We start from the raw sequence: 16,403 nt of genomic DNA, 5'->3' as shown, positions 1-16,403 counted from the left end.
CATGCTATTGTCCACAAGGAACGCTGCATTTGCTAAACTCCTAGCACAAATAATTAAGTTAAGGGCTCACCACCCTGATCATCCTATTAAGTCTATAAGATTAGACAATGCTGGAGAGTTTACATCAAAGACTTTTGATGATTATTGCATGTCCATTGGGATTGATGTTGAACATCCTGTTCCTCATGTTCACACCCAAAATGGTCTCGCAGAAGCCGCCATTAAACGACTACAAATGGTCGCTAGGGCATTGGTAATGCGCACCAATCTCCCTATTTCTGCTTGGGGCTATGCAATATTGCATGCAGCTGTGCTTATTCGTCTGAGGCCCACTGCCACCCAACCCTTCTCTGCGTCCCAGATGGTTACTGGGTATGAGCCTGATGTCTCACACTTACGCATATTTGGGTGTGCGGTCTATGTGCCTATTGCGCCGCCACAGCGCACCAAAATGGGTCCTCAAAGACGATTAGGCCTTTATGTTGGATATGATTCTCCAACGATTATCCGCTACATAGAACCCTTGACAGGCGATCTCTTTACCGCTAGATTTGCGGATTGTCACTTCGATGAGACAGTCTTCCCATCGTTAGGGGGAGATAAGAACATCAATGTTCAACAGGAACGACCGGAATTGTCGTGGTCTGTCCCCACTCTGTCTCATCTTGATCCCCGAACCGCACAGTCTGAAATTGAAGTGCGGAGAATTCTCGATCTTCAGAACGTAGCAGAATCGATGCCTGATGCGTTTTCTGATATCGCTAAAGTGACGAGATCACACATACCTGCTGCAAACGTGCCTGCAAGGATTGATGTCCCTAAAACTAGAGGACATGACGCTAACTCAAGAGGATTTGAGCATGGCGCCAACGTCCCCTCTCACAGTGATGGTGACGTTGTGGCTAGGCCCATGGCTCCTGCCAGGAAGCGCGGGAGGCCTATAGGTTCGATGGATTCTCGCCCAAGAAAGAAAGCGAGTTTGGCACAGAATAATCCATTAATCATCGATATAAATAATCCATCTCATGAGAATATTCCGGATTATGGTTATGTCCAAGAGACATCATTGGGGGACGCTCCAATGTCAGAACCAACTCCAGAGAATAGAGAGATCTCCATAAATTACACTAGTGTACATGAGATGATGGATAGAAATTCTATGGCAATTGATGATGCATTTGCATATCATATTGCGAAAGGGATTATAGAATATGATGATATCGAACCTCGCTCTGTTGAAGAATGTCAACGAAGAGCAGATTGGCCTAAATGGAAAGATGCGATCCAGGTTGAATTGGATTCACTAACAAAGAGACAGGTATTTGGGCCTGTAACGCAGACACCCCAAGTGTAAAGCCTGTTGGCCATAAATGGGTCTTTGTTAGAAAGCGTAATGAGAAAAATGAGGTGGTAAGATATAAAGCCCGCCTTGTGGCGCAAGGTTTCTCACAACGCCCTGGAATCGACTACGAGGAGACATATTCTCCCGTAATGGACGTTATAACGTTCCGCTACCTTGTCAGTTTGGTAGTTTCCGAAAAACTTGACATGCAGCTTATGGATGTGGTTACAGCATATCTCTATGGGGATCTAGATTCAGAGATATATATGAAGGTTCCAGATGGACTTCAATTACCCAAATCAAGTGGCTCTAAACCACGGAGCGCGTTTTCAATAAGATTAAAACGCTCACTATATGGATTAAAACAATCCGGACGGATGTGGTATAACCGTCTAAGTGACTACTTGATTGGGAAGGGATATATTAACAATGAAATATGCCCATGCGTGTTCATTAAAAGAACAAGTTCCGGATTTGCAATCGTAGCAGTTTATGTCGATGACATGAACCTAATTGGAACTCTAGATGAGTTGAAGGTAACTGCTAAATACTTGAAATCCGAATTTGAGATGAAAGATCTTGGGAAAACACGGTTTTGTCTCGGTTTAGAACTCGAGCACCGTAGTGATGGAATCTTGATCCATCAGTCTGCATATACTCAGAAAATCCTAAGGCGCTTTAATGAAGATAAAGCAAAGCCTACGAGTACTCCCATGATCGGCCGTAGTCTTGAGCCCGGAAAAGATCCGTTTCGTCCAAGGGATGAGGACGAAGAACCATTAGAGGCCGAGGTGCCCTATTTGAGTGCAATAGGCGCATTATTGTACTTAGCTCAATGCACAAGACCGGATATCTCATTCGCAGTGAACTTGTTAGCTCGACATAGCTCTGCGCCAACACGCCGCCATTGGATTGGTATAAAGACAATCTTTCGATACCTAAGAGGTACGATTGATATGGGCCTATTCTATCCCTACAGAGAGAAAAGGAATGACGGAAAATTGGGATTGGACCCCAAGAGGCAAAACGCCCCCGTCCATGGAATGGCCGCCGGCCATGTTGCCGCCGCCGGCGCCGCCACCGCTCATGGTGGCCGGCATTCTCCTATCTCCCTCCATCAAAACGACAATGATGTCTTGATGGGTTTTGCTGATGCAGGGTACCTCTCTGACCCTCACAAAGGTCGCTCCCAAACTGGTTATGTCTTTACCATGGGAAGCACTGCGATATCTTGGAGGTCTACAAAACAGACCCTTGTTGCTACTTCCTCAAATCATGCAGAGATTATTGCTCTACATGAAGCTGTACGTGAATGTGTATGGCTAAGGTCCGTAATTCGACACATTCAAGGAAGTTGTGGTTTGAAGTCTACCACAAATGAACCTACATGCATTTATGAGGATAATGCAGCTTGTATTGAATAAATGAAGTTAGGTTTCATCAAGGGCGACAACACCAAGCATATATCGCCTAAGTTCTTTTATAATCAGCAACAACAATCACTCCTAAAGATTGAAGTGAATCAAATCCGATCAGAGGATAATGTAGCGGACTTATTCACTAAGTCGTTACCTAAATCCACCTTCGAGAAACATGTGAAGAGCATCGGATTGAGAAAGTTATCCGAACTCCCACGATTATAGCAATCAGGGGGAGATATCGACATCAGGGGGAGTTATGATGTCTACATGTTCGATCTCGAAGAGTGAAGGACGTGTTGTGCTCTTTTTGTCCTTCGACCAGGGTTATTTTTATCCCACAGGGTTTTTGTTACCTGGCAAGGTTTTTAACGAGGCAACGGATGAAGCGTCACCACCAAGTTTGAAGCGGCACAAGGGGGAGTGTTGAAGGAATATCGATTTAGTGTGCCTTATCAAACTAGGAGTAGCAATAGGAGAGAAGGTTCTAGATTTCCCAATCCTACACGGATTGGTATTCCTTGTAACATTAGAACTAGCACTTTGTAATCCCTATATATAGGGCTCCTATTCTCAATAATAAGAATACATCTCTCTCATCAATCTCTCTCAAATACATTATACTTAAACAAAAATAAAATAAATAAAATAAAAAGAGATGTCAAAAATTGGAACGGAGATGTTTGCCTTCATTGCCGGCCCAGCGCATGTTCACCGTATGTGGGATGATGACCCTTCAATGTGGTGACCAAATTTGGTGATCCTTGCCATTATTGTTGATTGAATAGGCTCTCTCAACACGCATAGAGATGTTGACCCAAAGAGAGAGAGTTGACTATAGTATGTGCGTTACACGAGTTACGGCTTACGTACGAGTAACGCCTTCCTACGTACTACTTTTGGTTTTTTAGGAATATTCTACCGTTCTACGTATTATTTTGATAATTGGAAGATGAGGACTATAAATTAAACCTCTAGCAAAATATATATATATAATTTTTTTTTGAACCCTACCCATGATGGTATATATAATACATGATTTAAATCGATTAATTTAGCTTCACGTGAATGTAGTTTTCTTCTGTAATTTTCTCCTTCTAAAAGTTCTTATATTGTCTTTTGCATAACTAAAAAAATATATGCTACAATGGAAATTTCATGTACCAACACATTTTTTTTTTTTGAAAGGACCAAAACATATTAACAAAACAAGATTGATGAGGTCTTTCGATAAATATAGTACAAATTGAACCGGTAGAGATGTATCGGATCGGATTCCAATTTCAAATCTCCTTCCCATGATCAAAACACTAAATTAAGGAGAAAACATTGCTAAATATAAGACAGTTCATTTAAACATGGCCTTAATGTCATTGACTAAGTATAAGATCAATGTTTAAGGAGAATTACAGATCAATGACAGGGGAATAGTATTATTAATTTGCATTATAGCAGGCATTAACAAAAAAATAAATCATCAATTAGCAACTGAGATCCTGATCAATCAAACAAAAAAATCAGAAATCAGATGTCACAAAGGCTTGCAACTTCTGTAATAAAAAATGTGAGTATGAAAAGTACCTTAATTAAAATATTAATTGGACTTGTAGATGTAGAATATGAAAGTAATCTTCATACATCAACAAAGAAAAAAAAAATATGAATAATATCTTGAAAATTTAAATAGTGTCTGTACGTGGACGTCGTTTCCTAGTTTCTTTGAACCTAGATCTTTTTCTTTTTTTTTTGGTCAACTTTGAACCTAGATCTATTACCATTTTTTCCATTAATAAAAGCAGTAGTTTTATTGATGAGGAAGAAATAGTACATCCTGCAGAATGAGGCCTAAATGGGCAATAATGCCTAACCAAAGATCTGATACAAAGGTATATTCCGGTGAACGAAATGACCTGGATCTTAACTTCTATATGTCAATATATGCTTGCGCCTCAGTATGATCAATCAAGACTTGCAACACAAGGCGATTTGCTTTCTATGTATATGATGTACGTATAGCATTCTCAATGTCCTCATCATCTCCTTTGGAAATTAAACGCTTTGATTGAAAAGGCAAAGATGAAACCAAAGAGCACTGTAATCCCAACATGCACAATTGCAACAACACCTAAAAAGTCTTTTTTGTACCCAAACTAATCACTAATAAAATTCTCCACAGTTTTGCCAGATTCAAGTGCGTCCTTAATGTCTCCAAACTGCGAAGCAATCAATCCGTATAAGGTCCAAGAAATCGGGCACAACCAATAGAACCATCTCCACCATATTGGAATTCTCTGTCACCACCAAACAACAATGAAACTGCAAGTCAGTGTCATATAAGGTGCATCATATGAACAAGCATTTCTAATGATCTTTGACATGTTTTACTTACTGTTTTGGGAATGATAAATCCAGAAAAGACGTTCCATAACGGGTAGAAGGATGAGGAAAGCACAGCAGCAACCATAGTGTTGGGAGTAATGGCCACAATCATCATACCATTTAATGTGTAGTATAAGAAGCTGAAATACATGAAGAAAAAATACCAGACGAACTTGCTGACCGTCCAATCATAACCGATCATGGTGTATACTATAACCACATATAATGTGGTTTGGATCAAAGTGTATGGTATCTCAATGACAACCTGCATTGCAATGGAATTAGGTGAGAAAATGTGATGAAATTTTCACAAAATAGAATGCAGTGCTTCAATTTTATGTGGGTTCTATGAATATAAGAAAATATCCCTTGAGCAGTTTACACTTCAAATCCAAATCCCTCCTAAGCAACCTTGATCAATCTTTATCACATACCTGTCCAAATGCATATGGAAAAGCAGAGTACATTCCAGCTGCCCTTTCTCTGTAAAAGACTACCCTCTCAATCGCTATAACTGGCTGCACTGATGAGGCATTTTGTATCCCAATGAAGAGTATGGCAGAATACATAGAGCCTAATACATTGAAAAGATCTTGTTGCTTTTGCCTGCATTTCAGATGAAATTTTTTGGCAGAATTAGGGATGTTAGTAGCTGTGCTCTTACACAATAGGCTTTTGCATTTCCTCAGAAAGTGTTAGATAACAATATATAACTAATATGTAACATTTTGAATGTACCTTTTGGAGCCAAGACCCCAGAATAATATCCCAAATACCATAGCCATCATAGTTGTGTAAATAAGTCTCGCTGCACTGTATGGCGGGTTTCTCCAGTAAGACAGATGTTGTTTCCATAGGCAAGTTATGCATTGGGTAAAGAAGGACTGAGAATACTGTGTTGTGAAGTGCAATTCTACTGAATTTTCTGGTGGAGTACTTAGTTCCTTGATCAATTCCTTGTTTCTCCTAAAAATCAAAATGTTGTGTTAATAGCTGAACCAGAATCGATTGTAGTTCTATGGTCTGAATGTACAGATCTTATACCTGTACATTTCTGAGTTCTTGTATATGTTGGTGAAATTGACCCCAAGAGTTGATTCTTGTGCTGCAGAAGTAACCTCTAACATCCAAGTTGCAGGATTGTAACCATCATTCATTTTAGGAACTCCACTGATCCCCGTGGTTAAATAAATCACATCTAGGTTATCAGCTAAACAGAAAGTAGGGGCATATCATATTTTGTGTAGGTTTATATAAGCCTTACCTCAAAGTATTCGATCAACTGAGAGGACTGGTGGCCTAAAGGACCAACATATATTTCTTCTCCTCCCCATTTCAAAAGTAGCATCTGCCATGCAATTTCGAATTTTTAAGATAGCATATCCAAATTGTCTAATCCTACATTATAGAAAGAGCTCTAATCTCACCTCATCAAAAGCATCAAATATATCAATGCTTGGCTGGTGGATGGTGCAGACTACAGTTCTCCCGGTGTTCACTGTATTCCTCACAGTTCTCATTACAATTGCTGCAGCCCTGGCATCAAGACCAGAGGTTGGCTCATCCATAAATATTATGGATGGGTTGGCAACAAGCTCTACTGCGATTGTTAGTCTTTTGCGCTGCTCAGTTGAGAGCCCATTCACTCCAGGCAATCCAACAAGTGCATCTCTTATTGGGGTCAGTTCCACAAGTTCCATGACTTCCTCAATAAACATCTGCAAATCATATAGCAGGTGATGGCGGTCAGCTACTTGACTGAACAGAACTTATGTGCAACCTAGCTTTTGAAACTTTGGCTGCCATTGCTTTCATCTGCCTAAAGAGTCAGGCTCTTAATGAAGTAAAAAATAAAATAAAATAAAAAAGTCGAAAGCATATATACCTTTCTGGTGGGGGAATCAACCTCAGGGGGCAACCGGAGCCAAGCAGAATAAACCAAAGATTCATAGACTGTAACATGTGGAGTGTATATCCGTTTGCTCACAATATCCAGATATACGAGCAAATGTTTCTTGCTTCTTTGGATAGCCAGAAATTGTAATGTTTCCTTCAATATGTCCACCAGTTTTCCTTCCTGCCAAGACATCCATTAGAGTAGTCTTTCCAGCGCCACTGACCCCCATTAGAGCTGTTAGGACTCCAGGCCTAAAAGCACCACTTACACCCTTCAGAAGTTCTAACCGATTCTCTGTTATGCCTTGAGCTTTCATTTCCTACAAGCATGCATAGAAGGATGTGAAATGCATTCAGCACCTCTTCTGTAGTGTATAGTAAAATAAACCATGCATCTATAATTCAATGTGAACTTCGATAGAAAGTCCAAGTTTCTTTCAAAAGAAATGGCCAAAAATTGTATTGAAGGTACCTGTGGCATGTCAACTGCATATCTGATTTCATCAAATGTAATTGTGAGGGGTTCAAAAGGAAGAACCATTCCTCGCTGGCCAGTAAGATTGACTGACACATTGTCTAGTCTTTCATTAGCTGCACCTGCATTGATACACCATAGAAGTTACATATACTTTCAACTCCATAATGTAGAATGGAAGAATAAATTTTGGAGCATTATGACTCACCAATATAGCTCTTTCCTGTTGACAATAATTCAATGGCCTCTCCAGTTTCAGTGCCTTGTTTCTTTGCCAAGGCCTCTTTGGAAAGTACTGCCTGAGGCTTATCAAGAGCTGCATAAAATTTTTAGGTTTGTTAGAACGTCTTTTCCATTCAAAGATGGAAAATAGCCAAGGTTGTTATTCAAGTTTGAGACACTGAAGTACTTACGTTCAAGATACTGAAGTGCCAAAATGAAAAGGAAGTTGAATAGAAGAATAAATCCAAATAAAGCTACTACTCCAATCCAGTACCAACGTGCTTCTGGGAACACCCCTCGAGAATTCAAGACCATTATTCCTAATGGTTCTTTTGAGTTGGTAGAAACCTGCAAAAAGATACATATTGGCTAGATGATATATTTCAATTAATTCTAATCTGTTCTTCTACTAATCTTTTATTTGAATCATATAGTGATGCTTACATGTCTCCAACTTTTTCCAAGAAATTCATTGACAGCCAGGGCATTCAGTCCATACGACATTGGTGACAGATAATATCCCCACACCAACCAGCTTTTCATATCCTCTGGATCACAGAGAGATTTTTTTACCATCAAAGTATATCAGTTAACCAAAGATAAAGTAAAAATAAGAAATTATTCCAAGTATGATTCACCTCGTGATAAAAGGAATCCACCAAGAACAAACAGCACAAGCAAAGCAACCGATCCAAATGTGTTTGCAACAATCATGTTTCTTCCTAATGCCCCTATCAGTCGGAACAGTCCAGTTGCCATTTGGCTAATAAACAGCAGTGAAAGGAACTGTTTGAAGAACCTGCAATTACAAATTTTCATCACATTCCTTAACCAATGAATCTGAATCCAGACTCTAAAGTGTAGATTCTGCAATGTTAATTAGTATCACTTATTCACCTTTCAATGTTTGGATCAAAACCTATAGTGTAGTACGTAATGGTCACCCAAATGGAAACTTCCACAAAAGTCATAGGGATCCTTATCAGCCATGTGGGCAAAGAGTACGCCCAAGCAGGATAGAAGAGAAGGTCCCTTTGCTTGAAAAACACAGGAAGCTTCATGACAGTCATAGCAAGCTCTGAGAACCCATTGAACATAATTATCATCATTGAGTAAAACAATGCTCCCATATATATCCCACCATCTTCAACAGTATCTCGGTGCATCTCAGTTCGTAGGAATAATGTTATTGTTACACAAGATAATAGAATCATCTGAAACCAAAACAATAGAAAGATATAATTTAATTAAATTTGCAGGTTGATGAATGAACACAACTTTTACTTTCACATTTAGGGAATGATTTAGGAAATACAATTCATATATTTTCAGTTTAGTCTTAGCTTGAAGTTCAATTCTGATATGCTGTTTACCTGTGAAATTTTGAAAATGTGGATAAATGAATTCCTCTTCATAAGCAAAATTTGCCTAGACATACAAGCTTTGAATAATTCCTTCTTGCTGACGCCATACTTCTTGGTTGTTAAAGCTGCAGGATGACCTTTAGACTTGTCAAACGGAATAGAAAGCTCATCACCAAGTTCTCGACCAATGTAAAATGATTGCAAGGCTTCAGCAAAGTTGTTGGAAGTTACAAAGCTATAAGGCTTATCTTTATCAGCCCAGTATTGCTCTTGATCTTTCCCTGAGTTTACCTGTATCGCAAGAAACAAAAACTTGTAATCAAGTCCAATCTCTGTGGAGAAAGTATAGATGCATGGTTATGTTATTGTATGAGCTCAAGTGAGTTACTTCTTGTAGAAAATCAGCAACTCCTTTTCTCTCTGGACATTTAAAGCCCATGTACTCAAAGAACTCAAGCACATTGTCCCGGGGACCTTGATACACAATGTGCCCATGTGAGAGTAGAATTATATCATCAAAAAGATCATAAGTTTCTGGCGCTGGCTGGAGGAGAGAGATGACAGCAGTTCCATTGAGAATGTGGATGGATTGTCTAAGTGACTTCACTATCTGAAATGTTGTTGAACTGTCCAAGCCAGTGGATATCTCATCCATAAAAAGTGCTCTTGCTGGTCCAACCAGCATCTCCCCTGTAATTATTGATCAGTTTCTTAGAAGAATAATCAGCCAAATTAAGGATGCTGTGACACTACGAGGGTGTAGGAACTGGTAGCAAAATTTGTGTCTGGTTCCAGACAAGCAATTTATATGTTCTACCTGTGGTGAGTCGCTTTCTTTGTCCCCCAGAGATACCTCGTCTCATTTGATCCCCTACTATAGTGTCAGCACAAACTTCAAGCCCCAAAACCTGTAAAGTCATTTAGCAGAAACAGATGTTAGCCTGAAAGAAACAAACAATAAAAATAAAAAATTGAAAATTCTTTTTAGCATAGACAGGAAGTATGCAGAACAGCCAGAACTAGTTGCTATCTTTATAAGTAAGACAATTTTCAAAAAAGAAAAAAATTATAAGCAAGGCAATATCGCTTATGTGGATGGTGGATACCTTGAGTATATAATCTGTAATTACATTGGTTTCCTGTCCTTCTAGTGCAGCTGCCTGGAAAAGAATATAAGAACCAACAAAATTGAAAATGCTCTTCTTGAATGTACAAAAAAGAAATTGCTCTTTTAAGGGACTTAAACAAATTTCTGGAATATATGAATTATAGGAGAAACCTCTACACAAATTCAGTTTCTCTTTAACATTTTCTTCCACCAATTTTTTCTGTTACCTTCATGTAAACATCAAGATCAGGATCTGGCATTATATTTGCAGTCTTTTCTCTCCTTGATAATTCTACCAACATTTCTGAAAATTTCTCAAATGCAAATCAAAACTTTAAAGTCAGATTTTCAAAAGGTCTTCAAGCTAGATTGGACATGTCAAATTTGACAATGTGTACCATAACGTGGTCCGACTCCTTGACATCTTGCTGAAAAAGCCAGAGTTTCTCTCACTGTCATCTCTGGTATGTGAAGATCATGTTGACTAATATATGCTGATGTCCTCTCTGGTACAAACTCTTCCATCCCCTCTCCATTGTATGTAACTCTCCCCGAAAGCTAAGTAGTGATGACATCAATTATGGTTTAAAAACTAAAGGATATTCATTAGAATGATCTTTTTTTTCGATGACATTAGACTGATATTTAGATAGAGTATAAATCTTTACTTTCAGATCTTTACCGAGTTTTCCAGCCAAAGCCAGTAGTAATGTGGTCTTTCCAGAGCTTGGAGGGCCTAAAAGCAGTGTCATTCTGCAGAAACCAGACCACCGGTATGAAAAACAGTTTAAGGATACAACATGTGTGTGTGTGTGTTATTAGCACCATTGCCTAATTACCTTCTTGGCTTGATAATTCCACTAACACCGTGAAGGATTGGCAATCGCTTCTTTCTACTTGGAAGAACATGAAGGTAATTCAACAACCCCTTCAGGGAGAAAAGAAAATGTAATGTATAAGCAAAGTTCAAGCTATATATAACAAAAAAAAAAAAAAAACCTTATCAATACATAGCTATATATATAGTCAAGATAAATTACCTCTAAGATGTTAATGGAGAAGTTGAGCATTGTAGGTAATGCCCTACTCCCTACATAAGCTTCTGCTTCGACACTTAAATGGTCAAACCGCACCTCAGTTGTTGGAAATTCAAGTCCAACTCTGAGTTCAAACAAAAACACAGACACAAAAAGTTCTTCATACACATAATAAACAACAATAGTTTCAATATTTTTAAAGAAGCTCAGTAAGTATTTCTTACCTATCCATGCGGTCCCTGAGCTTGAACAAGAACTTCTCATTATCTTCATCTGCAATCTTCACCAGCCTCTCCAGCAAATCCCTCCTTTCTAAAAGTCCTAAATTTTTGACATCAATTTCTCTGGCTTTACCCGCGTCTTGGTCTAGAGTGTGCCTCTCCTTATGCGCAAGTAAGTTGGCAATCTCTCAATAGCAGCCCATTTCAGAGCTTCTTCATCGTCTTCTTCACGAGAAGACTTGGAGAAAACTTCCATGGATTCAATTCCTTTAACTTCTCCACATATCAAAACTGCTTAAATATACGTGCACCACTGCTGTGCTCATTGTACTGTTCACAACCTCCAGGAGTCACTGGTGTCTTTTTTTCATAGCCATTGGCCAAAATAAAGACCTTCCTTTCTTCATAACCAGACAGAGCCCACCAAGCTTTTGGTCCAACTTTCATGTGAGGCAAGATAAGCACAACACCAGTATATATTAATTCAAATCGGCCTCGGTGTTCAGCGAGATGACATGAATTATGTGTGTGTCACATCGAGACATTGGCTTTTCAACTACGCACGTATTTACTATTTATAGTCTGTACATCTAACTTCCTTATTCCATTTATCAATATATAAAGAAGCAAGCACGCAAGAATTTGTTGAACACTTAGCATTACCCTCCGCTCCCTTGACACGTTTTGTGCTCGCGTAACACTTCTTCTAGGCATTTTAATTAACTAACACCTTGTCTGCACACCGAAAATTACAGTGTTCAGCTGCACATGAGTTTTGCATTTTCTGTTTCTGACTTTCTGCTTCAATGAAAGATCAGAGTCACTGGATTGAACTGTGCAAGAACTCAACAAAATGTGGCACATACCGGGAAGGTGATTGGTGGTATTTGGGAAGAGAGACTGTAAGAGCGTTGAAGGGGTGCGGTAAGTCGGTGAGTCGACTCGACCGGGAAGGAAGAGAGAGAGGCCGGAGTTCCATCTGGGGACCTGGTCCGACCGGCACTGCACCGTCGCAACACTCGCCGCCATCCACACGCGATTAGTGGTATTTGGGAAGAGAGACTGTAAGAGCGTTGAAGGGGTGGGGTAAGTCAGTGAGTCGACTCGGCCTGGAAGGAAGAGAGAGAGAGAGAGAGAGAGAGAGAGAGAGAGAGAGAGAGGGCAATACTGTCAAACACTGTTGGATTGAATAAATGGGGTTAAAAAAGTGGAGTAAGTGGACATTTTTTAGGCTGAATTGAGTAAGTGGTCACGGTTTATGTGTTGTTAAAAGGCTTTCACAAAAAATAAAATGAAACTAATTAAACATGTTTTATGTGACGAACTCTGCTAATGAAGAAAAATGAGTTCACTTACTCTTATGCAATTGCGAACTAAAATAATAAATGAGTTACATCACTATCATGAAGAAGATGACGTAAAAACCATAACAACATGATGGAGTGTCATAATTGAGTTCCCGTGTGTGCATTATAGAACATGCAAGTAGCTAATCGAGTCACATGATGAGCCGTTAAAATCGAACATCAAGTCACATGCACACGCTTGCTACTCTTTTTTCTTTTTTCTTCTTTATTTGACAATAACTAAACTCTGAAAATTAGCATGTATAATAACTTCTTTTGAAATTATGTTCATGTGCCGGTGAGTTGTGACATGTTGGTGAGTTATAATTCTAATATTGTAAAGGTCATAAGTTCGATTCTCACTACCATATATAAAAATGGGGTGGGCTAAATGTTTTTTTTTTTTTTTAATCTCCTCAACAATGAGTCATCATCTTTGCATAGGCACGCAAGCGGCTACTTGAATATGTTGGAGCAAAGTTATCAAATGAATTTAATTTGTTTCCCCTATAAGGGGATAATAAGGATGAACCCAACTAGATGATTGATCATATACTTCTCCATATTGATTATATCCAGAAGCATCATAACCAAATTGATTGTTGCCTTCATGAGATTCATTTGAGATCCCACTACGCTCTGTGCCTAAACTGATAGAGTCAAAACTTAAGGTAATTGAAGAAACATCAGATGGGGTACTTTGATTATCAGTTGCACCTCTAGTCCTCCTCCCATATCGGGTCTTCTCTTGAGCACCATGACCAGCTGTTCTCACTCCATGGTCTTCATCTTGGGTGGCATGATCAAAATTACCTTCACAGGTAAATTGGAATCCTCCATCCATAGAAAATTGTCCATATTCATATCTTTCACCTCCACCACCTGTTCTGCTTCCACCCTCTCCACCATCATCAGAACTATCTGGAGTTGCTGTACCACCCCACGCATCATCACTATCTGAATTATCTTCTGGGTTTTTAACAACTTCTTCAAATAAGACCCTCTCTACGTTGATTCCAGCATTAGTTGCAGTTTCTACAACTTGTGGAAGAGGTCTTCCAGCTTCATCATCGAGGTGTGCAGGCATAATCCAATCATGAAGTTGATCAATGCCATTATCAAGTGGCTCGCTTGCAACATGAAGTAGATCTATATAGTTGTTTTCATTGACCACATTATTCTTTGCTTGTTTATCTCGCAGCCGCAGCTTCATGTTGTAGTAGCAGTATACAAGCTTTTCCAACTTCTGATATGCCAAACAGTTCCTTTGCTTGGTATGAATAATAGCAAATGTACTCCAATTTCTCTCACACGCAGAAGAAGAAGCCGTTTGTGCCAAAATAAGCATATTTTCTGCATGTTTGGTGCAGAATACCCACATTGTGTCCACCAATCAGCTGTAAAGCTACTACAATGAGTTACTGCTATAATAGATCAACATTTTCTATTAAAGAAATTATATGTGTGTGTATGTGTGTGTTTTAATGTATACATATACGGATATACCACAAACCTGTATTTCTGGTTTCTCTTGTTTTTCTTGCTATGGTTGACCTAAATGATTCCTTTGCATCTCTAAAGCATACGATCTGCAATTTGGGGCCCGTTGTATAGTTTTATAAACATTGCACTTAATAAAATAAAATCAATAAAAAAGATGAATTACATTTAACTATTTAACCGTCTGTAGTTTGCTTCATATCATATATCACTTTCTATTTTTAATTATGTTGATCCACTAAAACAAGAGACAACTTCCAAAAAAAAATTTCAGGTTTAAGACACAGACTACACAGTAGCTTCGTTATTCCTCACTTTTTCAAGATGCATAGCCAAAATTTAATACTCTGTACTCTCTTCTCATCATGTCATCCATATATGGTTCCTTGACTTCCTTCTACAATGTCATTTGGCCTCATTTGAATAATTGAACCTTTATGGCTTTATCTTCTTTCTATTATTCAACTACAGAGTTACAAACTACATACAGAGTTAAAGAAATAGTCACAGACTACACAGTACCAAATCTCTCCTCATACAGATTTGCATTTAGACTTTTAGAGAATTACTTCTCACCCAAATCGCCTTGAGGATATTTATCCAATTCTCCTCACCTAGATTCGCCTTGAGGGGATTTTTTTCCACACCTAGATTCGCCTTGAGGGGATTTTCTACTCACCTAGATTCACCTTGAAGGGATTTCTCCTCACTCAAATTTGCCTTTAGGAAATCTCTCTTCACACAGATTTTCATTTAGAGAATTACTGAGTTTTTTTTTATTTTTACCTCAAATTTTACAGATATTTCTTCACTTTATCGGGATATATCGCAAATATCTAATATATCGGGGATATTTGACGATGTCGGAGAAATTTCGCAGAAACGGTGACAGATAAGATATTTACCCCCTAGATATATCGGTCCGTCGAAAAAATGAGATATCGGGGGATATATCGGAAATATCGCAGAGATTTAGAACCTTGTCTGTAATCACGAGAGTCACTGACACAATCAGGAGTACTGCATGTGAGCCCCGGCCCCTCGAACAAATTTTTATATGCTATTAGAAAAAAAATTGCTACTAACAAAGTACTTAACAGGAGTAAAAAAATGTTTCTTCATTTATGGAATCTGCAGAGCTCTTAGTAGAGTTGACCAATTAGAACAGTATTTGAAGCCTACTAAATAGAAGAGATGAATAATGGCGGCGGGGATGCACCATAGACATGAAATGAGAAGGAGCTTGATACATATATGCTTATATGTAATTTGGTTTTTAGCTCTAGTGGACTAAACCTGGGCCCATTGCCCCAACCCAATGAGCACTATTATTTTTAAGGGAAATTATCATTTACCCAATTTCAACAACAAAATTGTTCACTTACTCCACTAACAGTTTTTTAACCTCATTTACCAAAAACACTCTAAGGGATTATTTCCCTTACTACCCAATTAATTCTTTTTTTATTTATTTTATTTATTTTTGTGTTGAAGGATATCGACATAATGTGTGCCTCTACAAACTAGGGTTTAGAGTTATAATAGGAATGTGTTCTAGGTATTCAATTGTAATCAGATTCTATTACCTTTTTGGGTACCTTGTAAGTCCCTATTTAAAGGGCTCCTATTATCAATGATAACACACAATTCTATTCTCCTACAACACGTTATCAGCACTAGCCCTAACCCTAGCCAAAAAAAAAAAAACCTAAAACCCTAATCACTAAAACTGCCGCAAGCCTACTGCCGCAGCTCCTAGCCCATGCTAGCCTTACTTGTGCACCTGCCTCTGCATCACCTACGTGCCCCTGCAGCACCTACGTGCCCCTGCGCACTCATCCCTGCTGCCCCTGCAGCACCAACACACACCAACTGCATCCTTCTCCTTTTCTGTGCACGTCAGTCTGCTTGCAGGCTCCGAAACCTCTTGATCGGGACCTCAGATCAAAATATTTCCTTCATGAAAGTTGTTCGTCTCTGCCTCTTCTATCTGACCTCCAAATTTCAGCCCCATTGGAGTAGTTTTGAGACCTGTACACCATTCGAAGTGGGAGCTGTTCAGAAGCAAACCTGCTGCAGAAACTGCTGCTTGCTG

At 38.9% G+C, this 16,403-nt stretch overlaps 1 pseudogene; it reads right to left on the bottom strand.

Annotated features, from left to right (window-relative positions):
• Positions 1–4,546: 4,546 nt before the first annotated feature.
• LOC112173336 lies at positions 4,547–12,581 on the bottom strand (annotated as a pseudogene).
• Between the last annotated feature and the right edge of the window lie 3,822 nt (positions 12,582–16,403).

This window comes from Rosa chinensis, chromosome 6 (assembly GCF_002994745.2).
Source record: "Rosa chinensis cultivar Old Blush chromosome 6, RchiOBHm-V2, whole genome shotgun sequence".
NCBI lineage: Eukaryota > Viridiplantae > Streptophyta > Magnoliopsida > Rosales > Rosaceae > Rosa > Rosa chinensis.
This window is presented reverse-complemented; position numbering and strand designations above follow the sequence as displayed.